This window comes from Austrofundulus limnaeus, unplaced genomic scaffold (genome assembly GCF_001266775.1).
Source record: "Austrofundulus limnaeus strain Quisiro unplaced genomic scaffold, Austrofundulus_limnaeus-1.0 Scaffold117, whole genome shotgun sequence".
Classification (NCBI taxonomy): domain Eukaryota; kingdom Metazoa; phylum Chordata; class Actinopteri; order Cyprinodontiformes; family Rivulidae; genus Austrofundulus; species Austrofundulus limnaeus.
In genome coordinates this window covers 1,159,580-1,164,789 of record NW_013952519.1, presented here as the reverse complement: position 1 = coordinate 1,164,789, position 5,210 = coordinate 1,159,580, and the positions used below count along the sequence as shown (strand labels likewise).

Genomic DNA, 5,210 nt, shown 5'->3' with positions numbered 1-5,210 from the left:
CATAATCCTATACCTTGGATTAAAGTACATCTTTCTTTCAAGCAAGTACGAAAATATGGCTTTACAAACATTTCCATCCCCTTTAGATAATAACTGTCTCTTAACAAAGTTTACCTGAATGTTGGAAGGTAATACGTTTCTGTAGACTTGTACATAAACAGTAAAATATTGAAGTCAGTCAAATCATAGAATTTCAATATTTTCAGTTTACAAAATAATGTATTTGATAATTTGTAACGTAAATGTATAGAGATTTTAACGTGCTTCTACAGTGAAAAGCCTGGGTGGCTGCCAAGGGAAGTGGTTTTATACTGGGGTTTAGTTGACTTGTGCACGGAAGCTGAGTCGTCCCGTTAAGCTTTATTAAATAACACAAAACGATAGACTCGATACTAAAATGCGTGATTAATGTCTACAACCAGGCAGAGAAGAAAAGACGTAGAGGAGGGAAACAGCGACACAGACGGAGGTAAAAAAAAGTCAATAAATGGTTTCTGTGTTGCAGAAAGAGAGTAACTTCAGCTGGTTTGCACATTAATAAGCAACGTTTGTACATTTTATTATCAGCTGAGGTGTGATGAAAAGAAAAACATCGTCATGGTACCGACTGATAAAATTGTTGAAAAAAACATAATATAAAATTTGGGTCATACACCCAACATTAGATTTTACACCATAGTGCAGCAGATAAGAGACAAACAAAAGCGCTCACTATAACCCTCTCTTATAAAATATCTGGGTGTCCATGCAAAATTTCAAGGTGGTTGTCAGTTGTATAGATTTTCCACACTTTGAGTTCATAAATGAAGAAAGAAATACATCATTCCTCATTAAAATTATGTCTTCATTTGTATTAGAGTTGATCACCAGAGTTCCTACTACTATATTTACCATTACCACAATGGCCGCTATAAAACGTGTCAAATAAAAAGACAAAGATGTGAAAATTTCAGTTTTGATCTGGTAATAAAAAAGAAATTGGAATAGGATCAAAATGAATTATGGTCACGATATTAATCCTTCATGATTAACTAGTTAACTAAAAAAAAAGTTTATTTAGGAGGATAGTTACATTTATAGCTGCACAAAGCTGTGCCCAGCCTTTTTCCAACCCCATTCAGATGGACACTCTGCTTCTGACTGACAAGTCGTTACGTAAAACCATGGCTGATGGCCATCTTGAAATTTTGAGCGGACACCCATTCATTTTTAAAAATTGGCCTACGGAGAGCCCTTGTACCAAATTTTACGCTTTCGTCATTAACTGAAGTACTTTAGTAAAAAAATTAATTTATCTGCTGAGCTATAAAACTTTTTTTCAAGGTTGAAAAACATGATCTTAGTTTAAACTCCTGTCATGAAAGGCAAGGGGTGATACATTTACCAGAAACAGTCCTCACTCTTTAAACTAAATACTTCAGAGGACTTTTTCTAGATCAGTTTTTCAGAAAGACTCTGACTCTCAAACCGTTAACGAGATTTTCCTCCAAATCAAAAGTCTTTCTGCAGCTCACCATAAAAATCTCCATCACCTTTCGTCCTTTGGAATGATTGTATAAAAAAACAAAATGTTAAAGTAATTATTTCTGGTTTGTGTGTCAAATTAAACCAAATGTCACCCGTGGACAAACTGAAAGTAATTAATTAAAGCAGGCGACATCATAATCCTCTAATTGCAGCGTGACACTAAACACCCCGCGGCCTCGCAGGGAACAAACAAAAGGGGTGTGTGTGTGTGGGGGGGGGGGGGGGTGTCCACGATCGACACCCACACTGCCGAAGTTTTAATCTTCCTTTTAGATCTTGTTAATGTTTTGTTTGTGGGTTATGGCTGTCGACACGCTCGCAGCCTCCAACGCCCCCCCGGCAGTTCAGAGAAAGATTAGCCAGGTTGTGATGAATGACCCTCACAGATCGAGCGCGAGCCCCCCAGGAGTCACGGGCATGAATTATGAAAGCCCCCGTCATAAATAACTCAGCGTAATGAGGGGGTGCTTACACGCTGCAGGCGAGGAGAGAAGAAGGAGAGGATGGGAGGATGATGGAGGGAGGTGGCAGTTTGACCTTGGACTTAAAAGCCCGCTGCGACGCTCAGCAGGTGGATGGAAGAAAAGCAACAGCCGAGTTAATTTTTCCATACCACCCCCCCCCCCCCCCCCCCTCCCTCTCCTCAGAGACGAGAGCTTTGTCCCTCATTACATGTCAGAAATGTTAATGTTGAGCAACAGGAGGCTGGATCTGGGCCAGGCTCAGATTTGCTTCAGGTGGCTGTCATCACTCTGAGTGACGAGTATTTAACTCCAAACTAAAAATCTGTGAGCTCTCATTAAAGTAGAGCACTTTATTTTGGTTTTAGTGCTGGCTGATACTGTTTTAGTCTGGGCGATACTGTTTTAGTGCTGGCTGATACTGTTTTAGTCTGGGTGATACTGTTTTAGTGCTGGCTGATACTGTTTCAGTCTGGGTGATTGTGTGTCGGTTTAAAAAACTCAACTGGACAGATTATTTTAACTCTTACAGTAAACATATGATTCTTTTTAATCCTTCTTTTTCACATTTGAATCATTCAGTTAGGGTCTTACTGTGGCCCCTCTTTCACCCCGTTTCTGAGGTGTGTCAGATTAACTCATTTTGAGACTGTCTCTTTAAATCCAAACAAGGCACTTCACGCCCCGCTCTCCTCCAGCTTTCAGACTGGTCCATTCTAGTTTAATAGAGGGGTTTACGGTTATATAGCTGCGCAGAAACCTTTTATTTGCAAACAAATGAGAAGCTGTCAGCAAGGGAAGACTTGTCCATCCAAGCTTACATGTTGTCATTTTGTGTTTACGACTAATGACTCATTTAAAGGGATCCATTATTAGGTGCAACATTAGACTTTAGTTAATAAACATATATTTTAACTGTAAAATAAAGACTGTAAAAATACTGTAGGATGTTCGGTTTTTATCATTTTTAAATTAAAAGTTTAAAAATATATTACACGGACGGGGCCATTTTATTTACACGCAAAGCATTCTGGGTAAATGATGACGTGGATAGGTCCTCGGTGCGAGGCTGCTAGTGAGCTATTTCCACCCTGAAGGTTAATCTTGGACAATATCTGATGATCGACTCTTTTAAATGAAACCAGAGAGCGTTGACAGAGAGGAGAAGGTAGAAATGACTCAGCCTGGAACTGAAAATATGGATGGAGGACAACAGAGCTGCTTCATGGAAGAAGAACCTCAGATTAGCCTGTTAGCTGTTAGCGTTAGCCCCGACCCCATCACCATATGTATTAGCTCAGCGCTACACATTCTCCTATCGTCACCGAGGTCCTCCATCCACATGACAAAAAGGGGAACACAAAAATGACTCAGCCTGCAACTGAAAATATGGATGGAGGACCTCAGTTTAGCTTGTTTGTTGCACTAACGCTGAGCTAATACATATAAGGCAATATAGCGTAATTTTACAGATATGAATCTAAAACTCGATGTGGTCGTAGCTGAGAGTCAGTCACAACACATACTCTGAGCATGAAAATGGTCATACTTGTACTTTCTCAACACAAATGAATTTAAAAATCCATCATGACAGCTGGAAAACAAGGTCTTTAATTTTCAGTGTTTTGTTTCGTACACATTCTCTCAGCAGTTTATCCACGCCTCTGTGTCATTTACCAGAGGAAGTGTTTGCTTTGAAGATCTGTTTTTATAATGAATAAGGATAATTCAGCCCCCCACCCCACCCCCATGAAACATAAAACCACTTTTCTGATCGTTCTCCATCGATGACCTTTAAAATACGGCACCCAGCTGAGTTTTGCAGCTGAATGTTAAATCTCTGAATCTCAAAGTAAAATCTGTAAACAACTGAAGTGTGTCCTTTACAGCTTTTTTGTCTCTGGTTTGTGCCAATCATTCATAAAACCAGTACAAACCTTTAGAATTAATAAAAAGCAGGTACCAGAGGAGTAATGATATGATGCTGTTTTGATGACTCAGTTATTTTGGATTGAGGAGAGAATTGTTAGTCGTCATGAGACGCCATCTTTGAACAACGCAGGCTTGACTTTTCAGTCCAAACTGACATTTTGTCCTAAAGATGACAAAGTTCTTAACCTCTTCAGCCCCAAGGTCTTTTTTAAGTTTGTGCATCACATGCCAAAATGTAATTGAGTGTTTCTCCGCATTTACAAACTCTAATGACATAATCTTGATATCAAAATAAAACGAACACTTGGAAGATTTCATCAGAAGTGTAATATTAAAGCAGCTGTTATTGTTTCAGAGATAGAGAGGATAGAACAGAAAAAAATGTATCTTTTATTCCCCCTTGCCTAAAGCATTCTTTTGCATTAAACATTATATAAACCTTTAAAATATATAATGAATATGGAAACCATAAATTCACATGTAAACATTAACTGTGCAAAGATTTTTGCAAATAAAAGAGTAAAGAGATAACTGAGTGTTTTGCCATTCTGCCTGTTTGTTCCATAATCAAATGTTAAATCTTAGGTTTTTATTTGCAAAAATTATTATTTTCTTGCCTAAAAAGGCTTGTTTTTAATTTAATTTAATTTTTATTTTAATTACTCACACATTTATATTTCACCCTATTCATATAAAACAATGAACAATTATGTTTTACTCCAACTGGAGCAGATTTACTCAAAATCAAGTTTAAAAAAAACATGTAAGTGTAAATGTAAATGTAACCAAAAAATGTAACCAAAAAATAAACATTCGAAAAAAAGGCGCAAATCTGTAAAAATGTTTCGATACCAAACACGTTTGTTTAAATGACAGATCAGCAGAAGTTAAAAGAAACAGAAAAACTGGAAATGCAGTTTTGCCTCCGGGCTCCAGAGGTAGATGCTAACAGCAGAACTGGAGATCCTTTGAACATTTTTTCTGACTTCTTTATCAAGGGTTTGATTTTCTGTCTGATTCTCTGGTTGTTGATCTGATTGGCTCAAGTTCACTTGTGTTTATAAGGTGATGGAAAGATGATTGGTCCAATCACGTTCCAAAGTAGGGCCATTTATCCAAAAAAAAAGGTAAAATGAGCAGGTTCCCTTTCAGTCAATTCACTCGGTACAACATCATGTATGGGAACCACGCCCCTGCGTGTCCTGGCTGAAGCCACCTCTAATCACGCCTTTAGGCAGGTGACGTGATGACGACAGATGTCAGGCTCCGCCTGCACATATAAATATTGCG

General features: G+C 38.3%; 1 protein-coding gene across 4 annotated transcripts in view; it reads left to right on the top strand.

The window, feature by feature from the left end:
* LOC106521875 (spermatid perinuclear RNA-binding protein) overlaps positions 1-5,210 on the top strand; it is an 88,553-nt gene that overhangs the window by 39,069 nt on the left and 44,274 nt on the right. The window lies entirely within an intron of this gene.